We start from the raw sequence: 20,058 nt of genomic DNA, 5'->3' as shown, positions 1-20,058 counted from the left end.
TCTTGCTGTATAGACCCTTCAGGTGCTGGCACCAAGACGCCAATGGCACAAGTGAGCCACTGCTGTCCTGGTTTTGGCTGGGATAGAGTTAATTTTCTTCCTAGCAGCTGGTACTGTGCTGTGTTTTGGATCTAGTATGAGAGTAATGTTGGTAGCACACTGATGTTTTAGTTGTTGCTAAGTAGTGCTTACCCTAATCCAAGACTTCTCAGTTCCCCATGCTCTGCCAGTGGGGGGGGGGGGGGGGGGGGGGCACAAGAAGTTGGAAGGGAACAGAGACAGGACACTGGTACTGAACTAAGGATTCACTGTGGGGAACTGGCTGGGGGGGACGACAGTTATTGCTCAGGGATGGGATAGGCATTGGTCAGCGGGTGAGCAATTGTATTGTGCATCACTCGTCTCTCTTGAATTTTAATCCTCCCTCTCTTTTTCCCATTATTATTAATAATAGTGTTATTATATTTTATTTTATCTAAATTATTAAACTGTTCTGATCTCAGCCTCATGAGTTTTACCTTTTTCTGACTCTTTTCATCCCACTAGGGGATATGGGGCTGCATGGTACTTAGCTCCCAGCTGGGGTTAAGCCACAATAACTACTGAACACCATAGAGTGGGAGTGATACCACAGAGATGAATTGGCACTGCCAAGGAGAGCTGGCTGACATGGGAGTTGGAAATGGTGGTTTCTGTGGGAATGAAATCTCCTGGCAGGAGTCTGTGGTGCCTGCAGAGGCTGATCAAAGCATCATTTGGGGGATAAATAAGAAAAGGCAGGAGCACATCTGTACTGTGGCCAGCCCTGTCCCCTTGCACACTGGCTAACTGTTCCAAGGACATCCAAAGAAAGGATGAAACAGTGTGGTGGTATGCCTTTCTAATAATATGTAATCTTATTTATGTTTTGAGGTTAAAATTCCAGTGTGTAGGAAGTCCATGTGAAGCCTTTCTGTGTTGGTTTGCCCTTTTCAGTGCCAAGCCTCCTCCCTTGATTAGGGAAGAAAAATGCTTCAGATGTTTCAGGGTCAGGGCTGACCTTGAGGATAAGCAGTTGAACCTTGAGGAGGTAGAGCAAGACAAGCACATCTGCATCAGAAGAGTGCTCAAAAGAGGCCCTGAGATTCAATGACTCACTCAGACTGAAGTCTTAAAAGAAAAGAGACTTTAAAATCAGTCAGAACCCTACGGCAAGGTCTCCTAAATGTTATGTGAATGTGCAGCATTCACAGGCAGATGCCATGAAATATTAAAGAATCAAATATTATCAACGATTATGGAGCCCTTGTTGTGCTTGACCAATAAATACTTGGCAATCCACAGCTCACATCAAACTTAGAAGTGTTTTGAAATCATAGAAGCATAGAATAGTTTGGGTTGGAAGAGGCCTACAAAGGTCATGTAGTCCAACCCCCTGCAATGAGCAGGAACATCTTCAAGTAGCTCAGATTGCTCAGAACCACATCTAGCTGCCCTAGAATGTCTCCGGAGATGGTGCATCCACCTGCTGTCTGGGCAACCTGGGCCGGTATTTTACCACCCTCACTGTAAGGAATTTCTTCCTCACACCCAGCCTGAATCTCCCTCTTTCAGTTTAGAACCATTAGCCTTCACACTATAGCAACAGGCGCAGCTAAAAAGTCTCTCGTCTTTCTTATAGGCTCCTTTTAAGTCCTGAAAGGCAGCAGTAAGGTCTCTCCAAAGTCAGCATTTTTGCTCCTGATGCCCTTTTTTTTGCTTTAGTTGGGGAAATTCAGTCCTGGAGAAATGTATGCAAATTCAGCCTGGTCTGTAAGTCATCTCCTAATTTCCCTGAGCTAGTTTGCAAACCTCTGATACATAACTCACTGTTAACTTCATGATAAAATCTTACTGTGTGAGGGTGTGTGTGGGTTTGTTTTGGGTTTTTTTTTCACCTTCAAACCAAAGTGCTCCATAGGAAAGTGTTGCCAAGTAAATTACTGATGTATGTGTTGTGGTGAAATATCAGGAATGTTCCAGCTCCTGCCTTTCTTTGCTGTATTTTCAGCAGGTTACTCGAAAGATGACTTGAAGAGGTGGAGCCTGAGATAAAAGAGAACATAAATCAGATTCCGAAAGTACACTCAGGGGCCTTTCGTTAACTGTTCCAATCCTCTGATATGTTTAACCCCAGGAAGTAACTTGATGGGTAAACCTTAGATCATACTCAGAAACACTAATTTTGCCTGAATCCGGTGTTGAAAAGGGGAATTATCCACTCTAAAACTTTATCCTCATCATCTGACTTGCATTTTAAGAAGTAATTCATCTCTTTCTTAGTCGACCTCCAACAAAGGTGTTAGTTGTTGTGTGGTTTAAGGGGCTGGATAGAGATGACTCATGAAAGAGCAGCAAGTTCTTTCTTTGGTGAGGGGATTTTCGTGACACACGGCTCACCAATTAAAACTCCTCTCCAGCAGAATGTGGTAGGGCTCTGCCATCTTTAAAGATTGGTTTCCTAAGGAAGTGAGAAACATGCTATTACATGCTCCATACGTCTGCTTCTCTCTGTCATCCCCTCCCACTCCCCCCCCCCCCCACCTGCCCCAAGAGTGTTAAAATCTGCTGATTTATTTTAACCACAAGTATAACAGAGGGGTGCAGTTTCCAAATATACCAAGCTGTTAGAAAAGTCTTGGAAATCAGGGGCTGGGTAACGTGAGACAATTTACAGCACAGGCTTACTCTTGTTAGACAGCAAAGAAATGTAGCTTGTAGGAAACAAAGCTTCAGTAGTCCTGCTACTCCTAGAAACACATGTTTATTTCTTTAGTTCTGAAGAACGTTTTTATGCAGAGATCACATTTTGATATCATGCATGTGTTTAAAAGTTAATTCACACTGTTGACGTTTCAATCCGCAGCCAGAGACCAGGGTGCTAAGACCTCCTCTCAACAGCAATCTACCCAAATTCCTGGTGTGTGTTCCTTCTTCATTTTTGGCTACATCACTGTGCAAGTTTTCATACAGCTTTTGTCATTCACGACTTTAGACTAGTTCTGAAGAGCCATTTTACCTTGTCAGCCCCTTCCTTGGATAACTAACTGTCCTCAAGAAAGGTTTTCAATGCCTTCCCAATAAGGGCAGAGGAATTATGCACGTTGTATTTGGCTATTTGGCTCATTGGTCCTAGAAAAGCTGCAGAAATGTAGAGTTATGTTGCTCAAGCACTTGAGCTGAATACTGAGTTTTAAAAGTAAGTTCTTTCAGCCGTGTCTCAGAAAGACACTAGAAGGGGCTTTTGAATGCTAAATTTGAGATCAGAAACATCGTTGGCTCTTACTGTTGTGTAGACACAGAAATGATTCAGGTTCTCCCTGTTAATTCAAAGAAATTCAGAGAAGGGATTTTGTCCAGGCAGATAATATGACCAAATGGAGCAGAGAAATCATGTTAGACACTATCTAACAGCATTCAGATTCAGTCTGTCTTCTTGCAGCTGGTGTACTGCCAGGTTAAACATCATCTGGCATGCCCACGCAACAGCGAGCTTATATTTGTTCTCCATCAGAAGTGTTGTTTCTGGAAAATCTAGTAGTAGGCACCAAGACTGGTGGAATCATGGTGCTACTAGGCTTTTTGTCAGCTACATCTCTACTTCTAAAGGCCTCTACTCCAAAAAGTGACTCCTGGCTCTACAGAGAGATAAGTGGTTTGCATCCACAACGTTCAAAGCTAACCTTTCAAGTGAGTGGCCCTTGTCCAGTGCTTCACAGTACATTTCTTGGTCCCTTCTGAGCCACTTGTAACATCTCTGTGGCTCTGTGATCTAAAAATTTATTTGTATGCTTATTTCAGGTAGTTCTGCATGGAAAAAGCTGCAGACAGTGTCACAGCCTGTAACAGTAGCTGTGTTTTTGCATTTAGGATATGTTTCATATCATGGGGCTTGAAATGAGGGGTATGTTTCACTGTGACAGTGTTCAGGGAGCTGGACAGCATGCTTCTACCTTCTTAATAGCAGGGGTTGCTGGAATAAGCTGCTTCTAGGGATGCACTGAGATATCTCTGAAGGAATTAGCTAGTCCACTCCCAAGGGAAAGCACCATAGACAGCCGAGGAATTGTGATGTGTCATTAAACGAGGGAGCTCAGCTATTTGGCAGTGTACATGTTCTTACTGCTGTTATTTTCAAATCAAATCTCTATTCTTTGTTGTGAAGCAGTGGGAGCTGACTCTGGGCATGCTGCTCCTGTTCACAGCAGGGCTGTCTCGTAAGAACAGTGAGGGGAATTTTAAGTGATCTCCTGCAGGTTGCTCAGTTAATGGTTAGTGAGGACAGCTGGGCAACTTCGGTCCTCTCAGCAGGGAGCAAGGTATGGTTTCACTGTGCTAGTAAGCCAAGCGCTTTGCACTGTCCTCATTGTGAGGGTATGCAGTGATACTGTCACAATTCCAAGTGACTATTCCAAGAGACTGCAGAAAATGGTAGGAAAGACAAGATTTCCTGCAATAATGCAGGGACTTTAAGTGAGATCTGGGCAGAATATTCCTTGGGACCTGAACCCAAATCAGATGCCACCATGGAGAGGTCTTGATCAAATGCCTCTAAACTTCAGCATTAAGCTGAAGTGGCTGTTTGATCCGAAGTGTGCTGTTTCACAAAGGAATTGTACAGGGAGTATCTTAAACACAATCAGGTGGTTGTCTCTTGAAGCCAAAGTAAGTGAACTTGCACTCTCCGGACTTCTTACCCTCTCATACAAGGGTCTGCCCTCTCTACCTAATCTTATGTGAGATTGATTGGCAGTTGAATTCAGTTGAATTTGACTGTGTAATGGACCAAATGACTGTTCTGAAGTTAGGGCTAGAATTAGGTTTTAGGACATTTTAATGCTCAGAACCAGCACGATTCAGTGGCAGATTCAAACGCAGCTTCATGGCTCCTGCAGTCCAAGTCATGTCATAACATAGGGAATGCCCTTATCTTTTATTTGGAGGGGCAGGGGTGAAAAAACATACCCTGCTGTCTCAAACAGCAATACGAATGTCATGAAAGCTTACTGAACCCTGATGCTAAACATTAAAGCTATCATAAACCTCACAGAAGAATTCCAGCCTCATGGGAAATATTATACACAAGGATGTTTGAGAACTGGGGCTGAAGGGTTTAGTTTGATGTCTTAATTGGGACCTGATGCACAGCTGCCACTGGGTCTCTTTGCTCCCTAATCTTCATTTCTTTTGCTTGGCAGACACCCTGCAGACAAGAAAACCTTCAAAAGCTAAAGAAATATGTTCTAGGTGAGCATCTAACAGGTTATTTCCCAGAAACCTCTGCAAGATGTGCACAATTAAACAGATTTTCTCACTGAGCTATTAGCAGTGTAAAGCCAGGCAGAATTTTCTTTGGATGAGGTATGCATTTCTGTCCTTCTCTTGATCTCTGTGCCCAGGCCAAGAACACTTGGGTAACTTTTTTCCTTTTACAGAGTCCAGTGACTTGCAGTAGGTTTATAGCTGCTGCAGAGAAACAAGTGCCAGAATGACCATGGTATATTGGGAAATTCCATTCCACTGAGAGAGAGATGGTCAGAGCTGGTCCAGGACTTTGAAGAGAGCACAGTGAACTTGAATGCCAAGTTCTTTATTTCTTTTTTCCTTTCTCTTTTTTTCCAGAAAGCCTAGGAATTGATTTGCTGAGTTCCTTATGTCTAAGTGATGATGATATGAGAAGGAAGACAGAGGACCCCCTTTTTCAGCCAATAGTGAAAAATTCTTTGCATCAGGAATGATCAGTAACTGTCTTGTAAGGGAGGATTTTCCAAGGCCAGTTTTCAATCTTCCTTCAAAATGCTTGCCCTTGCCAGATTCATCATTAAGTGTCTGAATGATAAATACGGACCATGGAAATTCACCTGTTCCAAAGTCACTGTGTCTAGGTGCAACGTAAGTGCAAAGAGAGAGGTTGTCAGACAGAATGAACTTCCAAAATGGAAAAGCAAAGCAAAAAGTTCAGAGGAAAGATTCTCTGCCTATGAGCTAGACATCCTAGAGAGATCCTCTGCTTGCAGACTCAACATCTGGCGGCTCTAAAATGTTGGTCTTGGGCTGGTTTAGAAGTTGTGATCATCACATTGTGTATTCTTAATCTCCCCAGGAGCATTCTTCTGCTTTGACTGTTTTGGTTTTACCACTTCTTGGGATCGTATTTCCCATATGACTTGTGGCCTGGTCTTCTCCTCATTCCCCAATGTTAAAAAGGTAAAAAAGGTCTCCTCCGAGTTCCCCAATGTTAAAAAGGAGATTTTAAAAGGAGACTTTTAAAAGGAGATGCCCTGCATCTCCTACAGTACTGTTTGCTTTGTGTCCCTTGGAGCTGTTTCATTCATCCAAGAGGTAGTGATACTAGCTTTTGCCTTTCCTGCCACAAAGAAATGACCACCCCAGAGTCATAAACCAGACTGCTTTATGAAGTCCTAGAAATGTGGGCCAGAAAATACCAGCTGGCTCAATAAGCTGGTTTGTCTCTAAATCTAATTTGTTCTTCTATGCCATTATCTACAGTAGTGTGTCTGCCCTCAGTTCTCTATTCACTGGCCTGCTGCTATACTGTGAAACAGAAATTAGAGCAGAACACACTCTCTGATGGACTGAATTCCTCTTTAATTTATTCTTTTAATAAAGTTGCGGATGAAAATCTGGGGAAACAATGGTGAAATGTGTCCAAAATTTCAAGCCATGGAGCAGAATGAGATGCTGAGATCCAGCTGTGAAATTCCACAATAGATCTCCTCTCAGAGATCTGCTAGGGGGGAGCTGGGCTGTGCTACTTGCATCTTCAAGTATAACTCTACACTGAAAGTTGGCACAAAGAGGAAAATTGTCCCTTTTTCTTGCACTTCTAGCATTTTCCCAGCAAGGACCAGTGGCCAGTAGCCAGATTTCAAAGAGAACTATGATTGATGGGTGAGTATGTAATGGGGAAAATATCTTGCTGCTTCCTCATGTCTAATTCCCACTGCTTTTGCAGGCTGTATCCCAAAGCACTGCTGGGAATATACAAATGAGTTTCCTTTCTTGGACATCTTGGTGCTTATGAGATGGACAGTTCAATGTGAAATCAGTTCATGCTCATTAAATGATGATTTGTCATTTGTATACAAATGTTCACAGTCACAGCTTCCCAAATAATCCCCAAGAATTAATAAAGTCTCATTGTTAATGGGGGAAAACATGGCTTCCAGAGGTCAGATCTACTGTGGGTGGAGTAAGTCCTATACAATCCTCCTAATGTCACTGGAAGTGGGTCTTCTTTCATTCTTGTGGTAGCTAGCTCCACAATGAGGTCACTAACATCCTCCTTGCAGAATGCCAGGGGGGGGTATTAGAAAATCTTTTGCCAATGATAGGAATTCACTAATATAGGGTAGTTTTGTTGCATTTTGAATGTTTTTCTTGTGTGTCATTAAGGCTTTGGTCATGCTGGAAAGTATTTTCTACACTGGGTTTTAGGAAAATCTATTCTGAGTTGTAGGAGTGGACATTTTAGGACCAAAAGAGCTTACAATAAATTGCTAAGCACAGACTGTTTCTAACTTGGAAAAGTGTTTTTAGCATGTACTTGCGTGGTGCCTGTCCCACTGGAAGGCTTGTCTGTGTGCATCTTCTACAGGGGATGGCATCAGAATGAGTGAGAGTGAAGTGTCTAAATAGCTGAATGAGTGGTAAAAGACAGAACCTGGAAGTAGAATCATCACACAAATGAAAACTTTATTGATGTTCACATGTGTTGGGAATTTTTTGATTCGTTCTCTCTTGATTAAAGGAACAAATTCTGATGAATTCTCCCCAAATCATTACATCTGTCATTGCTTGGAAAGAAATGTCAAAACCCCATGAATAAGTGAAAAAATACTCCAGTGGCAGGAAGAATCTATTACGGGTTTTTTCCCCCACCACGTTCTAATTTCACTGTTTCTGCCGTGAGTATTTGGCCATGCAATTTCTTTTTAACCTTCAGATTCATGGAGTGCCAATGATTAGATGTAAAGCAAAAGAGCTTCAGATGGCTAGATAGTGTTCTGCAGATGTTATCCATTGGAGGTGATACTGTCTTGAGGTTAACTACAAAATAATAAAAGACCTGACCTCAGAGAGAGTCGAAGAGCTCCTGGGAGTGGTAATGCAGTACAGAGCCTTTCACCCTGGGGTCAGCAGGTCAAACCCATTGCAGACCAGGACTGACCAGCAGCTATTACATGTCTGCTTTTGGATTCTCAGAGAGTGTTGCTTTCATTAGTGCTACTGAAAGGCTGTTCACACACACCTGTATTGCCAAACCTGCTATTCTATGTGCTAGATGACATGGGAGTTAATACTTTATAAATGCCCAGAAATATGGGTTTATTTACAGTACAAAAATCATCAGAGTTGTCATCATTTGCCCTTTTGTGGGCCAGCACAGCAGAAAGATCAAAGATGCAATTGACCGCAATTAACGGACTTTATTCTCTTACCTCTAGATGTGGCCTCTGGGGTCAAACTCAGAACACTAATAGCTCCAACCACAAAGCCAAGTCATTCTTCATGGGTATTTCACTCGAGATGTTTATCATCTAGAAGTGTCCGAGAATCTTGACCCAGTGCAAATAAAACTGCACCCGGATCGAAAGAGCAAATGCAATAAATGGATTAAAAGAGAAAAGCAAGAAAGAGCAATTACAAAAAGAAAAAACAAAAAGCTGAGAACATAAGAAAAACTCATCACAAGTCTGTTAGGGGCAGTGCTGACACACGCACTCACCTTCCACAAGAAACATAGCTGCAGGCAGTACATTAGACATGTGGAAGGAGTACTGCATAAAGTCAAAGAAAATCTAAGCTTCTTTTCCTCTGCCATAAATCATAGTGCACGGAGGTTTTTTCCAAGGCAAGGTGAAAGATTGATTTTTGCACAGTGTAGGGCTGCATATATTAGCTTCTGATTTGCAAGGAAATGGCACCATTGCTGAATTATGTGACATGCATTATGTTGTCAGTTTCAACATGTACAGTAATAGCTAAACCTCCTCCATCCTGTAACCCTGTTCTCTTCTCTTGTGCACCATCCCTTCTCCCTGATTACTGCTTTTCAAGCAATTTCTCCTAAGCAGCTTTCCTTCTCTCTTTCCAAATGAAATTTGAGGCTGTGGAAGATATTAAGTTCTCTGAGGCTGCAGATTGATGAAATCCACTCCCACCACAGATTTAGGAGGCCAAATGCTTTGGCTCTAGAGTATAGCCATACCTACAAAGCAACATTATAGAGATGTACTCTATATGTCAGATGGCACTGGCTTTTTTATAAGCAGTGTAACTGGATCAGGCTAATTAATCTGCGAGGGTAATGAGACACTGGCACAGGCTGCCCAAAGAAGCTGTGGCTGCCCCATCCCTGGCAGTGTTCAAGGCCAGGTTGGAGGGGGCTTGGATCAACCTGCTCTAGTGGAAAGTGACCTTGCCCATGCAGGGGGATGGAACTGGATGAGCTTTAAGGTCCCTTCCAACCCAACCCATTCCGTGATTCTGTGATTCAGAGATGGCACCTAGAAGCTAAGCATGACATCAACTTTGCATCACAGTGGAATCTGGTTTTTGAGGAAACAACACAGAAGGATAAAGGAGAATCAGGTCTGGAAGAACAAAACTAAAAAGGAATGGCTGTAGAAGTGAGGATGTGAGACTTCAGTTTCTCTTGTGAGACCTCACCTGGAGTATTGTGTGCAGTTCTGGTGTCCTCAACATAAAAAGGACATGGAACTGCTGGAACAAGTCCAGAGGAGGCCACGAGGATGATCAGGGACTGGAGCACCTCCCGTATGAAGACAGGCTGAGGAAGTTGGGCTGTTCAGCCTGGAGAAGAGAAGGCTGCGTGGGGACCTCATAGCAGCCTTCCAGTACCTAAAGGGGGGACTCTTCATTAGGGATTGTAGTGATAGGACAAGGGATAAGGGGTTAAAACTTAAACAGGGGAAGTTTAGATTGGATATAAGGAGGAAATTCTTTCCTGTGAGGGTGGTGAGGCACTGGAATGGGTTGCCCAGGGAAGTTGTGAATGCTCCATCCCGGGCTGTGTTCAAGGCCAGGTTGGACAGAGCTTTGGGTGAGATGGTTTAGTGTGAGGTGTCCCTGCCCATGGCAGGGAGGTTGGAACTGGATGATCTTAAGGTCCTTTCCAACCCTGACTATTCTATGATTCTATGGTTCTATGTGAGTTTTAGGAGGAAAAGGAGTGGGACTGGAGGAGCATAGAGGATGTGTAAATCCTAAGCTTCAATAAAACTTCAACAGGAAAGTCTATTGGGCTTTATTGGCATAAAACTGGTGGTGCTGATGGACCACACTGTACAGTCAGTTCCCTCTTTCTCAGTATTAGTGTAGGGGCCCAGAACTGTAGTAATGGTGGTGGCGTTACAACAACTTATACACTGGTGTTTGTGAGCTCTTCCTAGAGCATATCTTGCCCAAATATTGAGCACAAACTTTCAATTGTTACAGCAGGAGAACAATGATGGAATTGCTTTCTAAAGTAATTTTCATTGGAAAGTAAATAGAAACCATCTTTCTCCATCTCAAGGGTTAAAGTAATTCCCTTGAAGTCAGTGCTGCTCTAACAGTAGGAGCCTTGAGCCGATGCCTAAACCACCTGCCTTTATTAATTATTATCATGTATCACATCTATGAGGATAGTCTCTACAGGCAAACTTTTTATGCTGGGTACAGACTGATATGATTAATGGGAATCTCCAACTCAAGCAGTGGAACTCTCCCAAGTTAATTTCATCTGGTTTTCCACTTCTGCGTAAACCCCGCTTTAAGCCAAGCTTTGTTACTACCTTGTGAAAGCTGCCCCTTCTTGTGAGCTCTGCAAGCCAGTGCTTCCTCTCAAAGCCTGGCAGAATGAAGTGGATATGCTCATACACCCCTTTTGCTGCTCCAGCCTCAGTTTTGCTTACCCTTATTCTTTGTGCTGCTGAATGGCCAGTTGTCTAAAGAACATTTAAAGAAACACAGACGAGGTAGAAACAAGATTACGAGGTCACAGAGGTGAGGGGAACTGACCCCATCTGAGAATGAAGGAAATGTGAGCGCAGAGAAGGCTCTGTCTGGTGTGGAGCAATGACCCTGCCCTGTGGGCAGTCTGACACGCGGATGCCCAAGAGCACAGTCTTAGCTGGTTGCATTTCCCAGCTTGGGTGCCAGTGCTATGAAGAAGTACAAATTTTCCTCTGGAAAGAAATCAGACAGATATTGTACAAGAAATCTGGTGAGGGGCTTTTTACAAGGGCCTGTAGTGACAGGACAACCCTTGGGATTCTGTGATTCTGTGACAAGAGGGAATGGCCTTAAACTGACAGAGGGGAAACTGAGATTAGATGTTAGAAATAAGTTCTTCCCTGTGAGGGTGCTGAGGTGCTGGCACAGGGTGCCCAGAGAAGCTGTGGCTGCCCCATCCCTGGCAGTGTTCAAGGCCAGCTTGGACGGGGCTTGAAGCAAGCTGGTTTAGTGGAAGGTGTCCCTGCCCATGGCAGGGGGGTAGAATTGGGTGAGCTATAAGGTCACTTCCAATCCAAACCATTCTGTGATTGTGTGAGTCTTGCCATGCATCACTCAACCACTAGGTTCCCTGCTTTCTGATAGAGGGCTCCTATGAGCTCTAATAAATGCAGGAAGCAAAATATTTGTGAGACCTGCTTGTTTGTGGCTCTTTACTGCAATAAGTGTTTTTTGTTTAGAACTGTATTGGTACAATGTGGCAATGGTTGTGTTTATTTGTGTTGTTTTTCCTGTGAAGCTTGGAAACAGAGCAAGGAGTATTTAAATACCCTTAGCAGGAAAACCTGACCCGCTCGGCTGAAAATCCCATGAAAACATTTCTGTTTACTCAGAGCAGGGGGCAAGGGCAAGCCTTCATTTTCATCTCAGCTAATGATGAAATTCATCTGAACTGAGAATTACACGTTGAGTGATGACGAGTTGCTGCGGTGACTTTCTCCAAAGTAGTAAATTCTCTCCTAACTACCCATTGGATTAAACTCTTCACAAGGAGACAAAGTTAATTTAGGAGAACTGCAGTCATCCAAGAAATTGAACTTATGTTTTCCTTTGGAGCTTCATGAGATCTGCAGAAAGAAGTCCCTCTGAGAAGGGAAGAAGATATTGGAGAAGATAATAGAGAAGATACCATTACAGACATTAAAATTAGTAGCAGTGCCACAATAAAACTATGTTGCATGGAGATACATAGACTAAAATGCTGCCATGTCTGTTCAAAGACTTGCTCCCTATCACAGGACTCTTTAAAAGGGAACATATTCAGTTAAATGAAGGTTACTGCTGTTATTCCAGCTATGCACTGCTCTTCCCACTCATTACATTAATCTTGCTTCAGAGGGGGGTTAGGGAATTAATTCTTGATCTAGTGTAAGAGGGGAAATCTTGTGCTGTAGCTGAGGGCAGGGTGACCTGCAGAGTTCCTTCCCCCACACAATAAACATGCTTCTTATGGTCCAAGGGAACCAAGTCTGGGGTGGATCCTAAACATGCAAATGGCAAAGAACCCCCCAGCTCCTCAGGCTGAGCCCTTGGGTATCTTTTCTGATTTAAAACAACAGAACTTGCTTACCAGCTGCAGGCTTTGAGAGAGAATATCTGCTTGTGATGGTTTCCTCTGGACAACCCAAGATCTCTACTGCTTGATTTATGTAATGGGTGGATACAGCTGGCATCTACTGAGTGTATTTCAAGACTGTAAACTATTTTACTGATACAGGTGTCCTTTTCAAAGCTTACCAGTTGTTTAAAAGACTTTCTTGGCTGTGGACTTACATAAGCAATATTAGGTTCTTCTTTACTGCTCTAGTTTATCTGGTAGTGACAGCTCTATTCCTCCTTACTGCAAATTGGTATACATCCTCTCCTTTGCAAGGAAACTATCTGAGATGGTCCATTTGGTGTCTTTGCTTGATCAGCTCTCCCATCCTTCTTCCTTTCTCCAAGTAAATATTTCTCCTACTTAAACTCTGAGTTACTGTTTCTCTGCTCTACACTGATATTGAGGGACAGGCCTTTTCAGCTTGTAAGTATTTCCAACTTTTTTCCTTCTCTGCACCAAATACTTGGCTAAATTGGACCAGAAACTGTTTTCCTTTTTATTCTTAATATATCAGAAGTTCTCCGGGCCCTACAAGTGCTCTGGGAAATTATCATCTTTTTAGGGTCAGAGCAAATGGCAGCAGCATTGCTGAGAGGAGTATCATTTTACTGAGCAGCTTCTTTGGGACTTTTCTGGTCTGTTTTCTGAAGGACAGACCCATTAACAGAAGTGCTACAGCCAAGGATCAGCACATCGAAGGTCTTCAGCCTCAGCAGAGACCCCCAGGAATCTAGGCAGATTTCCATTGGAAGCTTGCCTTGGAATCAATAACATTTCATTAAACCCCTGCTGGGCCAAATGTAGCATATAAGGCTCAATGAAATAAAATTTTGCTGGCTCTCATGATTTTCCCAATACAATTCTCTGGCCCATACTTCATGTTTCTAGTGCCTCCTTGCCCTTCATAGTAAGACTAGCTATTGCAGGCAACAGCCCTAAACAAAAGGAGAGCTAAACTATCAGCCAAAGGCCACTAACTACTGCAGTGAAACAAAGTAATTCATAAATAACTCCAAAAAATGTATCGCTCATACACATCTTAGCATAGGTGTCAGTTATCTGGTGTGGACTTCTCTGTACTCCTGGTTTTAGGGTGTATTAGCCTATACCAGTTTTCTTTTTGTGACTTTTAGTGTTAGAAGGGGCTGTAGAATATGCTGTCTTCAAAATATGGTTCCTACTTCGGGAGATCCCATCACAATCCCTATTTTTGTCGGCAACCTTGGTCAAACCAATGGAGCCACAAATATTAATAGCAGAAATACAATTATGGAAGGCTGGAAAAGGAAAGAGCAGTGTTGTTCTGAATCCAGAGAACATTCTTTACAAAGGCGAGAGAAAGGGTGGGCTCTTCTCTGAAATAAGGTACCTGAACTTTCCTTTTGGTTAGCTACATGGAATAACTGCTTTATTCTACACCACCATCATCACCAAAACCCCTTGGTAGATCCCACAATTGGAAGCTGCAGCTTGTCCAATTCAGTCTACAGATAAAATACAGGACTTCAGTTTTGCAGGTAACTGCAGAACTGGAATAATAATGAACCTGGAAGCACTGGGACTTGTCTCTAGTTTGCTGTCTGAGTGTCAGGATTTGTATCTTGCAATGTTTTAGGGTTTTTTTCCCAGCTCAGATAGAAATTGTAATTGTAGTGCAAAAACTCTTGAGTGCCATGGGACTTTTGTTTGGCTGGTGCTTTGCAGAAGAGGCAGATTAGAACAGTCTCTTCTAAAAGATTTAAAGCCTATGAAATGTATGCGGCACCCATGTTACGCCAGCTATTTCATGCTTACATACACCAAGGCCCTGGGGAAACTCAGCCCTAACATTTCTTATTTACTTAGAGGAACATCCTAGTCACACCAAGAGAGATATACAGGCATAAAACCTTGAAGAAGGTGCAATGCATTAGAAGAAGCTGTCATTATTTTCCCTTTGAGTTTAACTAAATAAAAGCAGTGAATAATTTTATTTTTACCAGTAGATTTTTTACAAATAGACTTACAATATTTCTCTCTAGATTTGTGGCTCCAACAGCTGCAGCTGAAACCAGCAATCAGCAAAGCCCCTTGTTTTTATTGGAGCTGAAGTGGCTTGTTGAAAATGGATTGGATTACGGGGATCAATCAGCAGCAGGTCGAGGATGCAGAGGGAAGTCTGCCAATGCAGCGGGCTGCCAGGAGCAGTGAAAATCCTTGGGCTAGTGGCAAGTCCTAATGTACTGGAAAATCCATTGTTTTACAAAGGGCTTTGGAGATGGGCAGTAGATGGAGTTGCAAAAGAACGCAAAAATAACAGTAATTCTCTCCCAAGTCCCTTTTTTTCCTTTGCATATGACTGAAAGGAAAACAAACTCTACATAGATGCTGCCCAAGCATATGTCTAGTGAGTGCCAGGAGATGATCAGAACTAGGACAGATGCTAAAGCAATGATCTTCCCTGAGTCATAACTGAGGAAACAGAGCTTTTCTGAATTTCAATAGCAGTTGTATTAGCAGTTTGAAAGCTGCCCTATAGTTCTGCCCTGAGTAGTCCTGAATTCTCCCAGAATGGTTATGATTGCTGTTGCTTTCCGTTAAATTAGAAATGAATAATCTTGTCGTTGTTCTGGAGATGGTCAGTTCTAGTATTAAGCCTTGGTCAGTGTAAGGATATACTGACACCCCATTGGGTTCCCAGTTACACAGCAGCTTCACTATGTGACTTTATGGGCATATTACTAAATAGACTAAAACCACAGTAATTAATAACTTTTGCATTTAACTCATTTAGACTTAAGTCTTTAGATGGTTCTCTACTTGTCACTTATGAATTACCCCCCTCATTCACTTGAAGCCGTGGCATAGCCATCTGAAGCCTGAAACCGCAGATGGCAGAGAATCCTGCCTGACCTTGTTGACACAGGAATCAGAGTTTCTAGATGAAAGACAGGCATTTGCTGATCTACACTCATGAGTATTTGTGGATATCGGCCTCCAGCTGGATGCTGAATAGAACAGTAGTTCACAATTCCAAGAAATGCTTGCAGCGTGTGGCTCGTTCTCTTGAACTCCAGTCACATGGCGAGGCAACACAGATGTTTTCCTTGCCATTATTAAAACCAGGTAGCTCAGTCAGAAGTGTGGCAGAGGAATGGATCTGTCTGATGACATCTATTCCTGTGTCAGTGGCAGGGTATGGTTCCCACAAGGCCGTGTGTCAGACATTAAACTGATACTACACTTAGCCAAACGTCTGGTATGAAAGGGTCAGAAAATCCACTTCATGAGCAGAGTTTATAGCAATAATAAAAGTTCTCCATACTTGGGAGCCTAATGAAAATCCACATAACAATCTAAGAAAAGCTGAGCAGTGGAAAAAGTGAGGCATTTGAATAGTCTCCCTCTTTCTGTGTTGGGCTCTGGTGGCCTTGGTGGGACTTCTAGGTGTTGAAGTGCTACAGTTCACCTCAGAGGAATGTTCTCCTCATCTGCTTGCAAGAGACCAGGTTTTACACTGTAAAATCATGCAGATAAGTGGAAGTTTCAGAGATTTGTTAATTGTGATTTGAAATAGCAAATCGTTTGTGAAAGAATTAGGGCAGTAAGTTTTCAGGGGACAAATGGATGTATTTCACTCGGAGGAAATGAACATGTCAGATTTCAGTGCTGACCCTTAAAACCTTGTGGGATGCAAGGTTTTTAAAGTGCCAAAACAATATGGTACTTTGAAAGGAAGATACGAAATGTTTCTTTCTCAAACTTGAAGGCTTCTGAACGTATCCCTCTCCAAAACGAAGTGCCAGCAAAAGTGAAGACATTTTTTTCTGCTTTTCCTTATTTTTTTTCTTCCACTTTACTGCTCGTTCTTCTATATATGGGACATAGATGTTAGAGGATTTGGGAAAGGAATGTCTGTTTCTAGTTGCTCAGTGGAATGCCTGAAACACTTTTAAACATTTTTGGACAGTACGATAATATAATGAAGTTCAGAGATCTTGGGATATAAGGTTTAAAGTGGAGAGGATTACTTTTGTTTCGTGTAATGTCAATTTTCCAAGGCTGTGATAGCAGTGTCGCTCCCAAAGCATAAAATATACATGAATAGGTAAGAGAGTTATGTTCTGTTGCTTGTTAAGCTGAGGATAACCAGAAAAATTCTTCTTTTCCAAATTTTTGTGGTAATGCTGCCAGCAAGAAAGGCGTTATAAGGGAGCTGCATTCCCTTTTTTGGAGGACTGTCTCTCAGACCATATTTCAGTTGAACTGCTTTCTTATCCCAGATGCTCAGGGGCATCTTCTGGAAGGAGGCAAATTTCCAAACAACGAAGCACCTCTCATATCCTTCCTGCAAAATACAGTGCACAAACAGGGAACTTCTGCCTGCTGCCAGGGCTGGCTGTTCATTTGTTTTTCGCATTGATAATCCGCTGTGGGCATCACTGGCTGTCAAAGAATACATCGGGACCTCCCGGGTCAAAGCAAACATCTCTGCTACTTGCGCTGGCAAAAGTGATAGCTTGTTAAGGAGACAGGAATACAAAGCTTATTCTATTTTAGGCTCTGAGTGAGCCTTCTGTAAATATGCATGTAAACTGCTAAACCCTGTTTACACCTGCTGATGCGAAAGCATCATGAACCTGCATCCCATTCAGAAAGCTGTAACCCGTGTATGTGGGTTTCATCAGTCAATATTCCCTTTGCGTCTCAGGCCCAAGCAGCTGAACAGCAGAGTGATTTAGCCATCCTTCTGCAAGGGTCTGTGGACATGTAGAATGCATGTACACATTACTTTAATTTTGCAAACAAAGCCCACTTTATGTGGAAAGATTTAATTCATGCAGCAAGGTTTCGAATGGAAACACTGCTTGCCTATGTGTGGTAGGACAAATAGCATTTTAAGTGACTCCTCAATAGCTCCCATGACATCCCCTTAAACAATCAGAGGCACAATAAACCGGTGATTTAGATGAAGAAGCTTCTTGGTGGAGAAATAGATCAATAGGATTTAATGGAAAAAGTCACTAATTTTTACTCCAGAGTAAACACTGATGATGTGACTGGAAACTCGATAGTTCCTAGGTTGGATTCTCAAGCATTTGACATGTTCACATGCAAGATATTATTCATCTTTGCTCTGACAAGGATCTTCCTTTCTGCACTTCCCCCATCTCCCCCAGGAATCAGGTCTGACTAGCAGCCATCCACCTAACTTGCATTTCATATTTATCTTGCTCCAAAGCAGGACTCAGCTTTGTTTACAGTGGCCAATTGATAAAACATGTTTACCAGTGCCACTGCCAAAGAATAGAGACCATGGAGACTTCATGTTGGTGGAAACCTGCTGTGATAATGAGGGGTCTGCCTACTCTTTTCCACATTTTTCCCTAAGTGATGGGAGCCTCTGAGTTTTCAAATAGAATGAAAATAAATAGAGCACAACTATGTCAATGTCTTTGTGCTACTCAGTCCTATTGCTGTGTATCCTGCCAGCTCTCCAGAGCTCCTGATGCTTTCCCTTTCATCTGCACAAGCTCTGGGGATTTTCTGGGGCTGTTTGTTAGTTACATCATTTGGCGGTATGCACTTTACACCAGAAGGATGTAAATCCCTTGTGCTCTTCCATAGACAACAATGTTCTTTGCAGCTACTTTGAACAGTAAACCAGCAACAGCACAAGCAAAGCCTCAGCTGGCTGCCTGTGTCTGTGCCAGACCTGGCTTGTGTGTCTGTACAGTCACATTGGTGCACATGGGGCTTTGCTGAGCCTCAGACTCCTCCATCCACTTCCTGTGCTCTGCCCAGTGCCAATAAAGCAGTCACTTGCTTTGGGATCACCTCCTTCTTGCAGCAAATCTACATGACAGATGGGAGGAGATCTTTGTGTCCCACAGGAGAAGATGCTGCACCACTTCTTGCAGCAGTTGCTGGAGGGGAGAACAGCCTCTGCTGTTTGCCCTTTGAGGTTTAACAGATGTATCAGCCAATCTATTTATGTTTTAGGAGTTCAGCCCAGCATGAATTTGGCTGCTGAATTGCTGTAGAAGCCACGAACAAGCACATGGGAAATCTGCATGTTGCTCTGGATCAGGGTGATATTCCACATGTGTAAGGAACTCAGAGACCCTGTGTCCTTAGCAGGACTTTCTACATGACAGGCTGAAACATGAGAAAAGTGGTTGTCTATGTCTGCCCTGCAAGGCCCAAAGAGAGCTCAAGAGGGGGGAGAAAGATGCTCAGCTGTGATCCGTGTGCTCTCCCTTGTGCTGTTGAGTGCTGGTCTGGCTGCAGCATGGGCTCGAAGCAGCCACAGCTGCGTGAAAGCTGCTGAGTCTGGGCTCTTTCCTTCAAGACTGCTTTAAGGCACTTAAAGGTGGTCAGGTCTTGTCTGGAGAGCTCTGCAGCGCTGTGTCCTGAGTTTATGGTTAGTGAGAACTGGTCTGAGCCTGTGTTCGCAGATTCTGGGTGCACCTCTATGTGTGTCACATGGAGGATGTGAAAATGTTTTACTATTTCTATGGTTTTTATATTTCTAGATAAACCTGCTCTGTTCATCAAGGCTATGCTGCGCGTTTTGGATGTTAAGAGAAAGCTGAGATCCTCACAGGCTAGTGGAGTCCTTGGGAGTGCAGTCCTAGGCAGTGCATACTGGTAAGTGTTGGGAAGGCCAGTGCAGAAAGCTAGAGCTCATAATAGGAGCTGGAAAATGTCACTGCATCACAGAAGTGTTGTGAGAGAAACGGGTGACTTGGAGGTCAGTAACAAATAGTGTTCAGACCCCTCCAGGTAGCAAGGCTGTGTATACAGCCAGGCATCAACTTGCAGCTAAGCAGAGCTGGGTAAATTGCTTCCATTTTATGGCATGAAAATCAGACTGGGGCACAGAGAAGTTATGAAACTGGGGCTGGTTAAAGGCTCAGTCCTTTTACGTTTTGTTCCCTTGAAGAATTAAAGGCATTCAATTAATAAGGACAGCATCGGGATGGTCTCACAGGAGCTGAAGATCTGAGCAGTTCAGTTTGCAGCCCTACCCTGAAGCTAACATCTCCGGCAGGAATGACAAGACTTTTGTTACTGTTCCCTGCAAATGAACTTTGCTGGTTCCGTTTTGCTCGGCAGCTAAGGGACCTCTGAGCTTCCAGGATTTTACACTGTAAGATGTATGTTTTAACTGCTCACTCATATAAAGCACAAACCTGGCTGGAAAGAAAAACACTGTGATCTATTATTTGTTTTGTTAATTGGTTCAGATGGCCAGGAGAGAGCTCATGTATGGGGAGAACCAATCTAAATCACTTTTATGGGCAGGGATAGTCGGTAGGGAATTTTGTTTTTACTGTGCTCCAGCTGGATATTTGGGATCAGGCTTCTTAAATGGACTTAATCTCAAGATTATAGTTCTCTGTGGAGCCATTGGGGTC

The 20,058-nt window shown here is 43.0% G+C and overlaps 1 long non-coding RNA gene across 1 annotated transcript in view; it reads left to right on the top strand.

Annotated features, from left to right (window-relative positions):
- Nucleotides 1-19,773, top strand: part of LOC136010831 (uncharacterized) — a 61,781-nt gene extending 42,008 nt beyond the window's left edge. Inside the window, exons 3-4 of the long non-coding RNA XR_010611021.1 lie at nt 19,174-19,288; nt 19,584-19,773. This is a non-coding gene — a long non-coding RNA (uncharacterized LOC136010831). The remainder of the gene's footprint in view (nt 1-19,173; nt 19,289-19,583) is intronic.
- Nucleotides 19,774-20,058: the final 285 nt, after the last annotated feature.

The sequence above is a fragment of the Lathamus discolor genome, chromosome 3 (genome assembly GCF_037157495.1).
Source record: "Lathamus discolor isolate bLatDis1 chromosome 3, bLatDis1.hap1, whole genome shotgun sequence".
In the NCBI taxonomy this organism is placed as follows: Eukaryota; Metazoa; Chordata; class Aves; order Psittaciformes; family Psittacidae; genus Lathamus; species Lathamus discolor.
The sequence above is the reverse complement of the archived record's forward strand: the minus strand, read 5'-3'. Positions and strand labels throughout refer to the sequence as shown.